Source organism: Stomoxys calcitrans, chromosome 3, assembly GCF_963082655.1.
Source record: "Stomoxys calcitrans chromosome 3, idStoCalc2.1, whole genome shotgun sequence".
Classification (NCBI taxonomy): domain Eukaryota; kingdom Metazoa; phylum Arthropoda; class Insecta; order Diptera; family Muscidae; genus Stomoxys; species Stomoxys calcitrans.
Genome location: NC_081554.1, coordinates 180,834,798 through 180,854,277, shown reverse-complemented (window position 1 = coordinate 180,854,277; position 19,480 = coordinate 180,834,798). Strand labels below are relative to the sequence as shown.

General features: G+C 39.3%; 1 protein-coding gene across 1 annotated transcript in view; it reads right to left on the bottom strand.

The window, feature by feature from the left end:
- LOC106088848 (uncharacterized) overlaps positions 1-19,480 on the bottom strand; it is a 187,330-nt gene that overhangs the window by 94,630 nt on the left and 73,220 nt on the right. Inside the window, exon 2 of the mRNA XM_013254547.2 lies at positions 4,483-4,528. The gene's annotated coding sequence lies outside the window, so the exon portion shown is untranslated. The remainder of the gene's footprint in view (positions 1-4,482; positions 4,529-19,480) is intronic.

Sequence of the window (19,480 nt, the reverse complement as noted above, 5' to 3'; positions counted from 1 at the left end):
CTATGTCTAAATCTGAACCGATTTCGAGCAAACTTTATAGACATTGTGGATGTCATCAAGGAAAGCGTTGTACAAAGGATTTGTAATTGGTTTAATGGTTGGATTGGTTAATAAATGCGCTTGCAGTGGCTCCAGCAGTGAAAATCGGGAGATATATATATATATATATGAGAGCTATATCTAAATCTAAACCGATTTCCACGAAATTCACCAGTAATGTCGAGAGTCAAGAGAAAATCATTCCTACCAAATTTCAAGAGAATCGGTTAACAAATGACCATTTTATTGCATTACTACTGCAAATCGGACGAACATATGGAAGCTATGTCCAAATCTGAACCGATTTCGATGAAATTCGCTCGTAATGTCGGGAGTCGTAAAAAAATCCTTCCTGCCAAATTTCGTGTTGAAAGTCAAAATAAAACACTTGGTGGAAAACTTCAGCCAAATCGGATAAGAATTGCGCCCCCTAGAGGCTTAAGAAGTCAAGATCCTATATTGGTTATATGGCATCTATACTAAACCGTGGACCTATTTGGCCCATTTACAATCCCAACCGACTTGCACTAATAAGAATATATGTGTGCAAAATTTCAAGCACCTAGCTTTTCTCCTTCCAAAGTTAGCGTGCTTTCGACAGACAGATGGACGGACGGACGGACATGGCTAAACCGACTGAGAATGTCAAGACGATCAAGAATATATATACTTTGTTGGGTCTTTACGACCCCATAAAGTAAATATAGTCCTGATCGTCTCGACATTCTGAGTCGATCTAGCCATGTCCGCCTGTCGAAATCATGTACGCGGTCGGACGCGTAAAGCTAGCCGCTTGAAATTTTGCACAGATACTTAATATTGATGTAGGTCGTTGGGGATTGCAAATGGGCCATATCGGTTCAGATTTGGATGTAGCTCTCATATAAAGTGATCTCCCGATTTGACTTCTTGAGATCCTGGAAGCCGCAATTTTCATCCGATTTGGCTGACATTTTGTATGAAGTGTTTCGTTATAACTTTCAACAACTGTGCCGAGTACGGTTCAAATCGGTCTATAACCTTATATAGCTCCAGTATAAACAAAACTCCCGATTTTACTTTTTGAGCCCTTACAAGCCATGATATGGCTGAATGCATGCGGTGTTCTTTTATGGCTTCCAACAACTGTGATAAGTACGGTCTGAATAGGTCAAGAACCTGATATATCTCCGATATAAACCGATCTCCCGATTTCGTCAATAACGCGATATAGCTCCCATATAAACCGATCTCCCGATTTGACTTCTTTTGACCGATTTGACTGAAATTTTGTACGCGGTGTTCTGTTATGACTTCCAACAACTGTGTTAAGTATAGTTCAAATCGGTCTATAGCCTGATATAGCTCCGGTATAAACCGATCTCCCGATTTTACTTCTTGAGCCCTTACAAGCCATGATATGGCTAAAATTTTGCATGTGGTGTTCTATTGTGGCTTCCAACAACTGTGATAAGTACGTTCAGAATAGGTCAAGAACCTGATATAAACCGATCTCCCGATTTGACTTCTAGAGCCCCTGGAAGGCGCAATTTTTTTCGATTTGTCTGAAATTTTGCACGCGGTGTTTTGTTACGACTTCCAACTACTGTGCCAAGTATGGTTCAAATTGGTCTATAGCCTGATATAGCCATATAAACCGATCTCCCGATTTGATTTCTTGGGCCCTTACAACCCTCGATTTTTGTCCGATTTGGAGGAAATTTTGCACATAGAGTTTTGTTATGACTTCCAACAACTGTGCCAAATACGATTGAAATCGGTTTATAATCAAATATAACTCCTATATTTGCACGCTTTAACTTGTTTTTGGTAAAAAGAAGTACAGGGTGCGCCGGAAAACCTTAATTATATGAAAAAACTCCCTAGTGGGGAGGCGGTCCAGAGTGGGAGCATCTGCATGAGGAAGTCCCCAAGTTTTTTTTTTTCTTTCCAGTCTGTTACTATCGTGCTCCAGTCTAGGGGCAGCAGCAGGCCTTCGCCGTCAAGAGCTTTTTTTTCAACGTGCCTTCCGCGCTCGTTTTGATACTCCTCCTAACAGACTGTTCCTATAAATTGATTCAGTTGTGGGTTAACTCATTTCGGGAGTCCGGAAGTGCCGCTAAACCCAGAAAGGAATTGCAACGGACCTTTAGAAAGGGGTAAATTATCCAAAGAGTGAGGTAGTCAGTTGTGCGTTCTACCCCGCGTTCAGCTCGCAAACAAACAGCTACTATGGAAATAAACAGCTACGAATTTTTGACTTCAACAGCTGAAAATTGAAGTTATTATTTCATTGGCATTATGTGCAAAATCGAGTTGTTTGGTTTTTGTAATATATGATGCTTGTATGTAGCTCATCGGTCAAAAAAGCAATCACCTCGATTTCGTTCATAATACCGACGAATTAAAACCGCGAATTCTCGGCAGTCATTGTCGAATATTCGAATTCGAGATACATAATAAGGGCCAATATTTTGTTCTGCATAAGAGTAATGTTTTTATACCCACCACTGTAGGATAGGGGGTATACTCATTTGGACATTCCGTTTGCAACACATAGAAATATCAATTTCCGGGCCTACAAAGTATATATATTTCGGATCGTCGTAAAATTCTAAGACGATTTATCGATGCCCGTGGACTGTCCGTCCGTCTGTTGTAATCACTCTACAGCCTTCAAAACTTGAGATGCAAATTGGAAATTTTGCCCATGAACATTCCACTAAGGAACAGGGTCAAACTTCTCACATATCAATCAGTGCAGTGTCAGTGCAGTACGATTCTCTTTTATAGCCGAGTCCGAACGGCGTGGCGTAGTGCGACACCTCTTTGGAGAGAAGTTTTACATGGCATAGTACCTCACAAATGTTGGCAGCATTAGGAGGGGAAAACCACCGCCAAAAATTTTGGTCTCGCCAGGATTCGAACCCTGGCGTTCAGCGTCGTAGGCGGACATGCTAACCTCTGCGCTACGGTGACCCTCAAAACGTGAGATATTGAGCTGAAATTTGGTACAGATATGTCTTTTTGGTGCACGCTGGTTAAGTTCTTGAACGAACTTTAAAACTTTATTTATTACCCGATTTTGATGACATTTGAAATACAAAATTCCACATTGACTTATAATTATTAGACCATTCAATGTCCGTGCCAAATTTGGGTGCATTAATAACCAATTTTGACCGAATTGTGACGAAAGGGGGTTTATATATATACCCGAGGTGGTGTGCATCCAAAATTCGACCCGGCCGAACTTAATGACTTTTTACTTGTTTTTTTTTTCCAATTTTTTCCTCATTGATATGAACAAAGTCTCCTTTTGTCCCTTAATGAGATGTTGGAAAATTGTTTCTTTTTTTCGAAACTTTTAAAATCACTTTCATTTTTCAAAACTTTTTCTTCTAGTAAACGTGAAAGTATGACAGAATAAAAGAAATTCACATAATTTCTTAATCGAATCCTGCTTTCTCGTCTACAACTGCAGTGACTGTGAAAACAATTCATTGCAAGGCAATTGTCTTTTCTAATTTCACCATTATTTAGAAAATTCTCTCATATTAGAAATGCATTTATGCATGCTGCCGATGTTTCGTTTCGCTTATATTTTTTTATGTGTTTTTGTTTTTTTAATGTTTTCAATTCTTTCTTAGATTGTCAGCGGCTTGTTTGGACGATCTTAAACCACCATGGTTGAGTTTTAATAAATATTTATTTAGAAAGTTTGTAAGTGCGTTTGACACACAGACAGCCAGCCTTCGAGAAGTCCATCATTATAGCCTAACTTGTCTCCACAGCATGTAGAATGAATTGCCACGGCGGTTCAGACAGTTCATTCTTATTTAGTGTCATTAAAGGCTATCCGCAAAGAAAGTTAAGCAACCAAGATGTTGTTGCTGGCATCTTTTGAAATACTCCACAAGGTGAAATGCAAGCGCACAATTTCAAAACAACAAAGAAAACTAAAACTAAAAGAACTGTCATAAAATAACAACACAACTCAGAGTCTAGGGTAAAAACAATTCTCAACATGAAAAAAAAGACCAAAATTCCCCAACATGTAATTAAAAGTCAACAGAAGAAAAAGAAGTGCTATGTAAGAGAAAAGTAATGTCGCATCTTTGAAAGGCAAAACTGCACCTCACCTCATCAACGTCATGATGGTTATAATGACAGGCGGTGGCGGCTTTCGTTTATGATGCTCAAACTGGCCATGGCATGTACTGTTGAATGTCATCCGCAAACAAGCCCAAAATCAAGACACTGAGCATCAGCTTGGGAATCAACATCCCTCAGGTGACAACATTGAAAAAAACTTTTAATGAAAATGTCTTTCTTCCTGGTCGGTCGGTGGGTTGGTTGGCACTTAACATACATTTCTTGTTTTTCTGTTTTTTTTTTTGGTAGTATAAACATTTTGGGTTCTTGTTTTCTTTAAAAAAAAATTATTAGGGAATTTTTACTTACCTTTTTTTGTTAAATCTTTAAAGTGTAAAAACTCGTTATTTGTCCGCTGAAAAAGAAAAAAAACAAAGGGAAAAAAGGTTAAGTTTAGTCATATAGGCAAATAAAAATCATAAAAAGAGGATATATAATAAAGGCAGTGTAAATTTAAAATGTTTTCATAACCTAATTTCAATAAACCGAGATCTGTTTACCATTACAGGGAAAAGTGGGTTTCCAAAACAAAAAATAACAAACAAAAGACAATATTTCCTTAAGAATTTTTGAATATGATTCTCAGGCTAATGGAGAATGTCGACGCACAGTGGGATGAGACAAGCAAAAAGTGGGAAAAAATTCACTTTTTTGGGCGCACCTCCTATTTTTTTTTTTAATTATTGCACCCCCCTAATTTTGACACGAGGAACACGAATCTGAAGTCCGATTTTGGGGCAAAGGCCCTTCTAGGTACATTTAAGGGCACCACCCCCCCCCTTGGGGAAAGTGCTCCAACCTGGGCAATAAGGATACCAAATGAAATGCATTAGCGGGTAGATTACAAATATGCAAAAACTTGCCTAAAATTGGACCCGGCAGGCACTACGGGGTCTTGAGAACTTTGGGGAAAGTTCTCCAACCTAGACGGGTACCAAATGAGATGCTTTAGCGGGTAGATTACGAATATGCAAAAACCTGTCTAAAATTGGACCCGGAAAGGACTACGGGGTCTTGAGAATTTTGGGAAAAGTGCACCAGCCTAGTCAATATGGGCACCAAATGAAATGCATTAGCGGGTAGATTACGAATATGCAAAATTGGACCCGGTAAGAACTACGGGGTCTTGAGAATTTTGAGGAAAGTGCTCCAACCTAGGCAATATGGGTATCAAATCAAATGCATTAGTGGGCAGATTTCGAATGCGCAAAAATCTGTTTAAAATTGGACACGGAAAGGACTACGGGGTCTTGAGAATTTTGGGGAAAGTGCTCCAAACTAGGCAATAGGGGCACCAAATGAAATGCTTTAGGGGGTAGATTACGAATATGCATAAATTTGTATAAAATTGGATCCGAAAAGGACTACGGGGTCTTGAGAACTTTGGGGAAAGTCCTCCAACCTAGACGGGTACCAAATGAGATGCTTTAGCGGGTAGATTACGAATATGCAAAAACCTGTCTAAAATTGGACCCGGAAAGGACTACGGAGTCTTGAGAATTTTGGGAAAAGTGCACCAGCCTAGTTAATATGGGCACCAAATGAAATGCTTTAGCGGGTAGATTACGAATATGCAAAATTGGACCCGGTAAGAACTACGGGGTCTTGAGAATTTTGAGGTTAGTGCTCCAACCTAGGCAATATGGGTATCAAATCAAATGCATTAGTGGGCAGATTACGAATACGCAAAAATCTGTCTAAAATTGAACCCGTAAAAGACTACGGGGTCTGGAGAATTTTGGGGAAAATGCTCCAACCTAGGCAATATGGGCACCAAATGAAATGCATTAGCGGGTAGATTACGAATATGCAAAAATTTGTCTAAAATTTAACCCGGTAAGGACAACGGGGTCTTGAGAACTTTGGGGAAAGTGCTCCAACCTAGGCAATATTGGTACCAAATGAAATGCATTAGTGGGTAGATTACGAATATGCAAAAATCTGTATAAAATTGGACACGGAGAGGACAACGGGGTCTTGAGAATTTTGGGGAAAGGGCTCCAAACTAGGCAATAGGGGCACCAAATGAAATGCTTTAGGGGGTAGATTACGAATATGCATAAATTTGTCTAAAATTGGACCCGGTAAGGACAACGGGGTCTTGAGAATTTTGGGGAAAGTACTCCAACCTAGGCAATATTGGTACCAAATGAAATCCATTAGAGGTAAGATTACGAATATGCAAAAATCTGTCTAAAATTGGACCCGAAAAGGACTACGGGGTCTGGAGAATTTTGGGGAAAATGCTCCAACCTAGGCAATATGGGTACCAAATGAAATGCATTAGCGGGTAGATTACAAATATGCAAACATTTGTCTAAAATTTAACCCGGTAAGGATAACGGGGTCTTGAGAATTTTGGGGAAAGTGCTCCAACCTAGGCAATATTGGTACCAAATGAAATGCATTAGTGGGAAGATTACGAATACGCAAAAATCTGTTTAAAATTGGACACGGAAAGGACTACGGGGTCTTAAGAATTTTGAAGAAATAGCTCCAATCTAAGCAATATGGGTACCAAATGAAATGCTTTAGCGGGTAGATTGCGAATATATAACAATCTGGCTATAATTGGATCCTAAAAGGACTACGAGGTCTTGAGGTATAGGTACCAAATGAAATCCATTAGAGGTAAGATTACGAATGTGCAAAAATATGTCTAAAATTTGACCCGGAAAGGACTATAGGGTCTTGAGAATTTTGGGGAAAGTGCTCCAACCTAGACAATATGGGTACTAAATGAAATGCATTAGGGGGTAGATTACGAATAAGCAAAAACCTGACTAAAATTGGAGCCGAAAAGGACTACGGGATCTTGAGAATTTTGGGGAAAGTGATCCAATCTAAGCAATATAAGTAAAAAATAAAATGCATTAGCGGGTAGATTACGAATATAAAAAAATCTGGCTAAAATTGGATCCGGAAAGGACTACGGGGTCTTGAGAATTTTGGGGAAAGTGATCCCACCTAAGCAATATGGGTAAAACATAAAATGAATTAGCGGGTAGATTACAAATATGCATAAATCTGTCTAAAATAGGACCCGGAAGGGACTATGGGTTCATGAGAGTTTTGGGAAAAGTGCTCCGACTTAGACAATATGGGTACCAAATGAAATGCATAAGCGGGTAGATTACGAATATGCAAAAATTTTTCTAAAATTGGACCCGGTAAGGACTACCGGGTCTTGAGAATTTTGAACCCCCCTTAACCTAAAGCAATGTAGGTATGAAATCAAAAGTGTTAGCGAGTAGACTAAAAATATGGGAAAACCTACCTAAAAATTGAACCCGGGAAAAACTTACGGGGTCTTGAGACTTTTGAACTCTGTAAATATAGGCAATATGGGAACCAAAAAACAGGTATTAGCGAGTAGAAGAAATTGTGCCCAAAAGTGGTTGATAAAAGGAGCTACCATTGTCATTGGCTTAACCCAGGAATTATCCCGTGGAGGTGACAATCAGATTTTAAACCCTTGCGCGAAATTTTTTGAAAAATTTTGCATTTCGGGCTTATAATATTTTTTTTGGAGCAATGATAAAAATTTATTTTTTTTCTAAGATATCTTTTAGATCTTAATAAATTTTTTTGCATATCTATCGTAATCTACTCCTTCGAACCTTTTATTTGATACCCACATTACCTAGGTTGGATCATTGCCCCCCATGAGGGCTTTTTGGCCCCCAGTGGAGTCCAGGGCCTTTGCCCAAAAACTGAATTCAGATTCATGTTTCTGGGGTCAAACCATGTCTGCATAGCAAATTTCAGCGAAATCGGATGTGAGCCCTATAAAGTGCAGTTGTGCCGCAGGGAAGTCAAAAAAACTTAAAAAATCGCACTATGCCAAATTTTAAAGAATTCAGGTGTGAAATGTGCGTTTTATGGGTCAGGACATTAAATAGGGAGATCGGTCTGTATAAGGGGCTATATCGAAATACAAACCGATCAGTATTAGACACGGATGTCGAAGGGCCTCGCACAGCTTATTGTGCTAAATTTTAGCTAAATCGGATAATAGATGCGCCTTTTATGGGCCCTTGGCTTTAACTCAGGAGATCGGTATATAAGGCAGCTATATCCAAATATAGTCCCATCTAGACCATGGTTAGGGTAGGTTTAAGTGCCAGTCTGCCATCAGACTCACTTAGACGTTTTCGTCCATTGTGATACCATAGCAACATAAGAAGGAAGATGCCTTCAAGTTCCTATGGTTGGACCACCCAGATCCCTTTAAAAATCCCAATAACTTGCGAATGTTCAAATCCGTTAAATCAGTTAGGTTCTCAAAGAAATGAGAACTTAAAGTGGAACTCCTTCTGACTGACAGAGCGGGACATACACACAGAAGGTGTTCTAAAGTCTCTTCTTCGTTGATGTCCTCACAGCTTCTGCAAAAGTTGTTACTGGCAACCTTCAGTATCTCAGCTTGTTTTCCGATTAAACAGTGACCCGCCATGACAGACAAAATGACTGAGACATCTGTTCTAGCCAGTGACAGCAAAGCGGTAGATCTCTTCAAGTCTAGATTAGGCCACATTGTTTTGGAATGCTCACAGCCCCCTCTTTGTGACCATATATCATTTGTTGTCCTTCGGGCCTAATGCTGAAAACTGGGATAACATGTCGCTATGGGCATACCCACAAATTCCAGTTTCCCTGGAAAGGTAGTTTCTAGTCTCGAAAGCTCGTCCGCTTTACAATTGTCTGGGATATCTTTGTGGCCCGGCACCCAGAACAGGTGAATTTTCAGTTGTTCTGCCATCGGCAGATCTGCGACAGGCAAATCTCTCAACGCGGGCGGTTTTTGTGTTCAGAGTTACGTTCTCCAACTATTTAATGGCTGTCTGAGAAGATATTTATGCCAATCGTAGATTGACATTATATCTTAGTCATTCCACCACTTCCTTAATTGTAGGGATCTCCGCTTTATAAACGCTGCAGTGGTCGGGTAACTTTTTCGATGTGAGCAGTTCTAAATCTTTAGAGTACATCCCACCTGGTCGTCTAGTTTGGAACCATCCTTGTGGAAGCCAATGTAACTTATATAACCAGGGACATAGTAGTTCCAATCGGTTCTTTCAAGAATAGTGGTACAGAACACAGTGTCTGTAGCCGCCACATGACCAAAGAGAAATCTGTCTTCGCCTCATGGCGTTGGTCGCACCAATTTGTCTAGCCACAATGTCAAGAGGCATTAGATGTAGCATTAAATTCAGTGCATCAGATGGTGTCGCCCTCAGTGCATCTGTAATGCACAAAAAAGTCATCATTTGGATCCGGTTGAGTATTGAAGAGTAGGTGGACTATTGAAGCGCCGTCCACCAGACCACAACACCATATAGCACTATAGGTCTGACAACTGCAGTATATACCCAATGCATGACGCGCGGTCTAAGCCCTCAACTTTTGCCAATGGCTCTCTTGCAGGTATATAGGGCAGGAGTTGCCTTTCTTGCCATTTCCAAAATGTTGTATTTTGAAGTTCAATTTCCCGTCCAGCAAAACACCCAGGTATTTTTCGCTTTCTGTAAATGGAACATTCTATGATCCCAAGGAGATAGGTGCCACGGTAGGCAACTTGTATCTCCAGCTGAAAAGAACTACTTCTGTCTTGCACGGATTTACACCTAGACCAATTTCGGTGGCCTACTTTGCTGTCGCACGTAGAGCTTCCTGAGGTATATCTCTAAGAGTGCTGGGAAACCTTCCCCTAAGGGCAATAGCCACGTCATTTGTATACGCGACGCTTTTAAACCTTCTTCCAGAAGCAATAATATATTGTTAATGGCTATATTCCAAAGTAGAGGAGACAGTACACCTCCTTGAGATGTTCCTCTGCTGTCCCATTTTTTATATCTACAGATCCCAAGCCTATCGTTTTGCATCTTTTAATAAGTAAGTTATTAATAAACTTTCTTACGGTAGAGTTGATGCCTAGAAACTCCAATTGCTTCATGATTGACGTCGGATTTACTTTATTGAAAGCACCTTAAATGTCAAAAAATGCTACCATTGTATATTCCTTGACAGCAGGAGAAACCCCTATTTAGCCGACTAGGTCGTGAAGGGCTGTTTCAGTGGATTTGCCTTTACTATATATGCATGCTGCTTCCGCCACAGGCGATCTCCAGGGATCTTTGCCCTAAGATATGTTTCTATCAACCTCTCAAGAGTCTTCAGCATAAAGGATGACAGACTAATAGGACGAAAATTCTTCGCCTTCGTGTGGTAAGGTTTTTCTGCTTTCGGATGAAAATGACCTTCGTGTAAGCAAGCAGAGTATATCTCCCTAAGCCAAGAAACCAGTCTATCAGACACAACTTGTAATTCAATCGGTGATACATCATCAGAGCAAGCAGAGTATATCTCCCTAAGCCAAGAAACCAGTCTATCAGACACAACTTGTAATTCAATCGGTGATACATTATCAGAGCCCGGCGACTTAAAGGACTCGAAACTTCTTATCGTTCAAAGGATTTTCAGCTCAGACACAATTTCCCTAATAACCTCCGACGAATGCATACCAGTGACAACCTTGGAGAATTTCCCGGGAAAATTGTATTAGTAGTAGTAGTTCTAGTGTTTCCTCACTAGACATTGTCCATACATTCTCTGCATTTTGAATATACCCCACTCGAAGACAGAAGCTTCCTTAGCCTACAGGCCTCAGATGTATCTTCCAGAAATCCACCCAGGATTTGTTCTGAGACATTTTCAGCTCGCCCTTATATTTTCTTAGCTCAGCCTTGTAGATGTCCCAATCGTGTGGTGCTCTTGTGTCTTTCGCTCTGTTGAAAAGTTTTCTGCTGTCTTTCATTAGACCAACCAGGTCTGGGGTCCACCAAGGTGGTTGCTGTTTGCCCCTTGGCCTGGATACTAGGACATCTAGACCATGCTCGGTACGAATATTGAGTGCCTTAAACAACTTGTTAGGACAAATTTCAGCGAAATCGGGCGCTTTACAGGGGTGGGTCTAAATTCAAATATAGTCCGATCTGAACGACACAAATCAGTAATGCCAAGAGGCCTAACGCAACTGTCTATGCAAAATTTCAGTGAAATCGGGCAATAATTTTTTGTTTTAAGGGGTAAAGGCCTTAAATCGGGAGTTCGGTCTAATGGCTGCCTTATTCTGTTATGGACCTTAAATCGGCAGTTCGATTTAGTGGCTGCTTTATTCAGTTGTGGGGGACATGGGTTCACTGAAGTTAGTGCAGTTTAACGTGCACCACTCAGAGGCAGCCACGTATGAGCTGCTGAGAACTATGTGAAGAGACGGCACTGATTTGGCCTTCATTCATTTACCGTGGTTACAAGGTAACAAGATTTTTGGACTCAGATCATGTAATCTAAATCTCATCTCCCCCCAGCAGAAGGTAAGATTAGAAGCTGTATCACACCCGGTAGAGATTTGATTCCAACTCGGATTTCTCGTTTCTGCAACAAAAATTTAGATAGATTAGACAGATAAGTCCAAGTTCAAATGTTGTTTTATGCAGGCAACTGTCGTGTTGGCTTAATCCAACAGGGCTCTTAACTCCGGGTGAATATAATGCGTCTACCAACGTCCCCCATACATGATCGAAGCCATCATGAGTATCAATTCGATCTTTCGTTGTTTAGACGTGATCTCTCCCTTGGTTAGGAGCACCATCTAAAACTCCTTCCGATCTGTTGGTCACGGCACCCGATTAATTACCTGCTACCCAACACAGAGCATCGGCACCCGATTGATTACCTGCAACACCACACTGAACAACGAAATTACCTTCATGCGAAATTAGGTCTTAATCACAGCCACCACGTTGCTCCTAACATGGGCCTCACCTTAGTCAGGCTGGAACCTACGTTCCAGGGGATCCTGACTTCCGAGGTACCCGATTAGGGAGTTTTGTCCTACCACGTAGTCCAACTACTCAAATCAATTAAACTTTATCGGTTGGATATGATATGACTATTTTCTCCAACACGACCTATTTTAAATGCGTTTACAGTTTTCATTTTGACAGAAGATACTTTTGACCTAATTTCAGCAAAAAAATAATTACTTAAATTGATCTTAAGTAGGATACCATTATTATATACAACTAAGACAAGCGAACAAGCTCCAGGGTAGGTTGTGGGAAAACTATAAGAGCGGCTTTTTTTATGTACAGCCATGCAAATTATCTTAAAGGAGAGGGGTGGAGAAATCAAAAAGCCAAGATATTTAAACTAAATAAATGCAAATGTGATTTAAAATTGTATCCAACTATGACCTAATTTAAAAGCGTTTTTTGTATTTAATAAGAAAGAAAAAACATTTGGCCTCATTTTAACAGAAAAAAAATATAATTACTAAAATTGATCTAAAGTAGGTTGCTGTTATCAATTTCTAAGCCACAAAGTTTGACCTAATTTAAGAAAACTACGTTTTCTTGAAATTTTTTAACATAAATTATTATGTTAATTTTGAAGATGCAATCAACTCTACATGACTTTCTATGAGTTTCCCACACGCCAACTGACAAAAATGACAACCAAAGCTATGCAATTAGGGATAGCGTGATATGTCAGCGAACACAATTGGTCTGTCCGCCTTTGAAGAAGACGAAGAAGGTGTTTTGAAAAAGACATCGAAAAAGGCGTTCGTGAGTGTCATATCATTTTACACCTTGTCATTTTATTATTTTAAGAAGATGTATGAATAGTAAAATATTGAAAATTTGACAAAAAAAAAAATTAGTCATATGACAAATTGGCTTTAACCCATTTAAATTTTTGGGGGTAGAGGTCCATATACCTTAAATATTGAAAAAGGTTAAAAGTTATTTTGAAGATGGCAGTTAAGCACTTGATCTTACATTGGTTGTTGCAACAAAAGCCACCAAATAACGGCTGAAATTTCCAATTCTTCAAGTAGCGTTAGGTTTCCTCATCAACAAAATGACAGGTTCAAGGTTGTGGGGACAATTCCGAGTTATCATATGGTAGTTAATTATTCCTACAATGAAAATTTTTAAAAATGTTCAACAGAATGGTATAGAATGCCAATAGGGAGAACTAAAATCCCGATTCGTCTTAATGTCATTTTATTTGACGAAAGGGTCGGCAGTTTTGCCAAAAATCTTGTTTCTACACTAACAGAATTTTTTTTGTAAAAACAGCAAAAGAGATTGCTGAAACAGCAGAATGTCTGCTGAAAATGGCATATCAGAAATTTGTCGCTAAAACAGCAAATATTTACTGTTGTTTTAAAATATTTAAAAAAAGCTCAAAAATTTTAAAAATTTTTATATTCAATATTATTTTTAAATTTTACAAACATATAACATATTTTTTATCGAATTTAAATAACAGCAGACAAAATAACTATTACCTTTAATATGTGCTTTTAAACAAAAAATTAATTGAATTAACAGTTCAAAACTTTTAATTTAATATCAGCAGTCAGTGTTTTGCTGATATAAGCAGACTAATTTTTCTGGGTGTATGATATTACAACATAATTATTGAAATTTAACAGAATGTTATAGAATACCAATATGGAGAACTAAAATCCCGATTCATCTTAATGTCATTTTATTTAACGAAAAAGGTCGGCACATTTGCCAAAAATCTTGTTTCTACACTAACAGAATTTTTTTTTTTGTAAAAACAGCAAAAGATTTTGCTGAAACAGCAGAATGTCTGCTGAAAATGGTAAAGCAGAAATTTGTCGCTAAAACAGCAAATATTTTCAGTTGTTTTCAAATTTTTAAAAAAAGCTCAAAAATTTTAAAAATTTTTATATTCAATATTATTTTTAAATTTTACAAACATATAAAATATTTTTTATCGAATTTAAATAACAGCAGACAAAATAGCTATTACGTTTAATATGTGCTTTTAAACAAAAAATTAACCACCAAAAGTTTAAAACTTTTAATTTAATAGCAGCTGGCAGTGTTTTGCTGATATAAGCAGACTAATTTTTCTGGGTGTATGATATTACAACATAATTATTGACATTTGCGCGGACAGGGGCCTTTGCCACAAAAACGGATTTCAGATTCGTGTTTTGGGGGTCAAGTCACACCTTCACACCAAATTTCAGCGAAATCGTAGGTGCACTCTATAAAGTGACATTTTGTCTTTAATATTAAGTATGGTATGCTTTTTTGTCTACAACGGCTTTTTGGTAATTTCAGGTGTATTTTTGAGTCATTCTTACTCCAGCTTTTTGGTAATTTCAGGTGTATTTTTGAGCCATTCTTACTCCAGAGCCCGGTTTAGATAATTTTTTTTGAATAATTTCTATATCCTGATGTCTTTGGAATGGCGTTAATGTCCGGGGATTGTCCTGGTGGCGTCATTAATTGTGAGCAGTTGTAAGTACACTGTTGGAATCACTCACCAACGTATCGAAGGATCCGTTGCGCCGTGTTTCCACATTCTGACTTCGTGGTCTCGTCATGTCTACAACCACATTCACTTAACAACACGTGAGGAAATATAGTCCGATTTGGATTAAATTCAGCACGAACATTGAGTGGTGTAATAAGTACAAGTCATTGTTTAATTTTGTAGTACAAAATGATGGTTGCCCAAAAAGTAATTGCGGATTTTTTAAAAGAAAGTAAATGCATTTTTAATAAAACTTAGAATGAACTTTAATCAAATATACCTTTTTACACGTTTTTTTCTAAAGCAAGCTAAAAGTAACAGCTGATAACTGACAGAAGAAAGAATGCAATTACAGAGTCACAAGCTGTGAAAAAATTTGTCAACGCCGACTATATGAAAAATCCGCAATTACTTTTTGGGCAACCCAATATATCCAAATATAGTCTAATTTAAACCATATACCATATACACGGATGTTGAAAAGATGAAGAAGGATGTCGGAGGTTCTAACACAAATAGCTGCCCCAAATTATGGCAAAACCGGACAATAAATGCGCCTTTTATGGGCCCAAGACCTTAAATCGAGAGATCGGTCTATATGGCAGCTATATCCAAATCTGGACCGATCGGGGCCAAATTGAAGAAGGATGGAGTGTGGCCTAACACAACTCACTGTCCCAAATTTCAGTGAAATTGGATAATAAATGAGGCTTTTATGGACTTAAGATCTTAAATCGGCGGATCGATCTATATGGGGGGCTATACCAAGATAAAGTCATCTTCGAACTTAGACTGCATATGGACAACAAAAAAATCTGTGCAAAGTTACAGCTCAATATCTCTATTTTAAAAGACTGTAGCGTGATTTCAACAGACAGACGGACGAAAATGGCTAGATCGTCTTAGATTTTTACGACGATCAAGATATATTAGGTTGCCCAAAAAGTAATTGCGGATTTTTTAAAAGAAAGTAAATGCATTTTTAATAAAACTTAGAATGAACTTTAATCAAATATACTTTTTTTACACATTTTTTCTAAAGCAAGCTAAAAGTAATAGCTGATAACTGACAGAAGAAAGAATGCAATTACAGAGTCACAAGCTGTGAAAAAATTTGTCAACGCCGACTATATGAAAAATCCGCAATTACTTTTTGGGCAACCCAATATATATACTTTATGGGGTCGGAAATGGATATTTCGATGTGTTGCAAAAGGAATGACAGAATGAATATACCCTCATCCTTCGGTGATGGATATAAAACCCCAAAGCAAAGGACAGAGTCCCACTCAATGAAGTTAACGCCGGCTCTATTCCTATGGGCAGGCGACATTCAGGCAGCGAGTAGTTTCAGTGAAAGCAACTGTCGCCAGCGGTTGGCTCCGCGAACATACATACTCTATATTTGGTTTTCGCCACACATAGGTCATGCCATCCGAGCCAAACGTGTTGAACTTTGACTCATCTTCAAATATATGTAACTAACTGTATTTCAGAAGTCTGGATAGTCCGTATTTGATATTCGCCAGTTTCATAGGCCATGATATTCGAGCAAAACATGTTGACTTTGAAAGGATTTATTTGCATTTAAAGTTATGGGAAATCTACATTTGCTGTCGTAATAGGTTTTAAAATCTTAAAACTTTTTGACACTTCATCAAGTTCATTTTATGAAAAGAAATTTTTAAATATATAAGAACACTAGCTGACCCGGGCCCGCTCCTATGCGCCTTCTTTTACTTTGTATGGAACAAAAGTTTCCTTGGAGAGAGGTGGTCCCCCAGATACTAGGCCCCGAAATAGGTTCTCAAATTCGTTTTCTAATCTCATTTGAACTTCTTATTGCAAAAGTCAGCAAATATGTCCGGTTTGGGGTATTGACCCTAAAAACTATAAATATTTAGTTCCACTCTCTTTAAGACCCAAATTGTCTTGGTGAACAAATACGTCTATTTGGGGGTTGTTATGGTGGTGGAACATCCGCTAGACAGTTGGAACCTAATGTTGATATGAGATACGTGGTCAACTCCCACATACCTTTAATTTGAGCCCCATATTTCCATAGTCGGTAAACATGACAGGTTTAGGGGTGTTTTGGGGGATGGGCGGCCACTCAGTGAGTTGGCCATGAAAATATATATGGGATTCGTGTTCCACTTTAAAACCCCTCTTATTTGAGCATCATATTGCAATAGTCAGAAAATACTTACTATTTGGGTTGTTTTGTTGGGGTGGCGCGGCCCCAGAGACACTTTGCCCGAATATTGATATCAAATTCGTGCATTACTTCCAATGACCTTTCATTTGAGCCCCATATTGCTATGGTCGTAAATTTGTCCCATTGGGGGGATGTTTTTGGTAAGAGGCGGCACCCCCAACACTTTGTCCCATATTTGCATATCAGATTCGTATTCTACACTCAAATACCTTTTATTTAAGCCCCATATTCCCATGGTCAGTAAATAAGTCCTGTTTGGGGGGAGTTTTGGGAAAGGGGTGGACCCTCAGAAACGTGGTCCCACATTTTGATATCAGATTCGTATTCTACTCGCAAATACCTTTCATTTGAGTCCCATATTGCCATGGTCGGTAAATATGTCCGATTTAGGGCTGTTTTGGGGCTTGGGGTGCTCCCCTTAGCACTTGGTCCGACAATTGGATATCAGATAGGTTTTCTTATCCTAAATACCTTTCATTTGATTCCCATATTGTCGTGATTGGTGTAAATATATGTTTGGTAGGTTTTAGGGTGGGGCAGCTCCCCTAGGTACCCCATCCGAAATTTGGATACCAAATTTTTATTTTTAGGGTACTATATGAGACCACACAAAATTTCGCTTAAATCGCACTACCCATCTTCGAGATCTGGCGTTTCTGAAAATTAGGGTAAGGGGGAGAGTAAATGTTCATAACATTTGAATATTCCGTCATAGTTTTTAGTTGTAAAAACTTGAGGTCGAGTGCGAGGCACTGCTGCCAACGTCACAGTCTTGGACTGACGGAACCCTAGTATTGCCGTCTGGAAAATCATGTTACACGGATGGTTGATTCATCCTAGGGGACAGAGTGGGCCTGGGAGTCTACATTGAGAATCCAGGGACTGAGATCTGTTTTAGACTGCCTGAACATTATGCGGTTTAGCAGGCAGAGATCTGGGCGACCACGGAATGCGTGACGTGGTGTGGTACTAACGCGAGGACATTGAGTGTGAACATATTTACGGACAGTAAAATGGCCATAAGGGCAATAACAACCAAGACGGTAAGGTCACGAACAATTTTGGAGTGTAAAAAGAAGATTAATGCTTTCTCTGAGAATAGAAAAATCCGTATGGTTTGGGAGCCGGGCCATAACGGAGTAAGGGGGAATGAAAGGGCAGACGATTAGGCAGTGAAGGCCAGAGAACTTGGTTAAACCGAAGCCTTTCGGGTCGCAGCAGTCCGATTTAAAAGCGTGGGCGACAATCATTGTGGAACAGCGAAAAAGTCGGTAGGGAGGCGAAAATCCTATGGGGTGATCCGGATCGTGAGAGAACGAGGCTAATACTGAAAGGAAGTAAGAAGGAGGTCAGTATAGCTTTCGGTGCCATAACAGGACACATTGGACTACGTGCTCACTTAGGCAAAATCGGTGCGGTAAGTGATGGCGTGTGGGGAAGATGATGAGATGTTGGAGCATTTCTTATGTCATTACCCCGCTTTCGCGGCTAACAGACACCGATACTTAGGTGGGGACACGAAACCAGACATGAACCAACTTAGGGGAGTGGTATGGAAAACAATTAAGGATTTTTTCAGTAGCACGGAATTCCTAACTTACATTTTTATACCCTCCACCATAAGATGGGGGGTATACTAATTTCGTCATTCTGTTTGTAACTACTCGAAATATTCGTCTGAGACCCCATAAAGTATATATATTCTTGATCGTCGCGACATTTTATGTCGATCTAGCCATGTCCGTCCGTCTGTCCGTCCGTCTGTCTGTCGAAAGCACGCTAACTTCCGAAGGAATAAAGCTAGCCGCTTGAAATTTTGCACAAATACTTCTTATTAGTGTAGGTCGGTTGGTATTGTAAATTGGCCATATCGGTCCATGTTTTGATATAGCTGCCATATAAACCGATCTTGGGTCTTGACTTCTTGATCCTCTAGAGTGCGCAATTATTACCCGATTAGAATGAAATTTTGCACGACGACTTTTGTTATGATATCCAACAACTGTGCCAAGTATGGTTAAAATCGGTCTATAACCTGATATAGCTGCCATATAAACCGATCTTGGGTCTTGACTTCTTGAGCCTCTAGAGTGCGCAATTCTTATCCGATTGGAAAGAAATTCTGCACGACGTGTTTTGTTACAATATACAATAACTGTGCCTAGTATGGTTCAAATCGGTCCATAACCTGATATAGCTGTCATATAAACCGATCTTGGGTCTTGACTTCTTGAGCTTCTAGAGTGCGCAATTCTTATCCGATTGGAATGAAATTTTGCAGGGTGTGTTTTGTTATGATATCCAACAACTGTGCCAAGTATGGTTCAAATCGGTCCATAACCTGATATAGCTGCCATATAAACCGATCTTGGGTCTTGACTTCTTGAGCCTCTAGAGTGCGCAATTCTTATCCGATTGGAATGAAATTTAGCACGACGTGTTTTGTTATGATATCCAACAACTGAGCTAAGTATTGTTCAAATCGGTCCATAACCTGATATAGCTGCCATATAAACCGATCTTGGGTCTTGACATCTTGAGCCTCTAGAGTGCGCAATTCTTATCCGATTGGAATGAAATTTTGCACGACGTGTTTTGTAATGATATCCAATAACTGTGCGAAGTATGGTTCAAATCGGTCCATAACCTTATATAGCTGTCATATAAACCAATCTTGGGTCTTGACTTCTTGAGCTTCTAGAGGGCGCAATTCCTATCCGATTT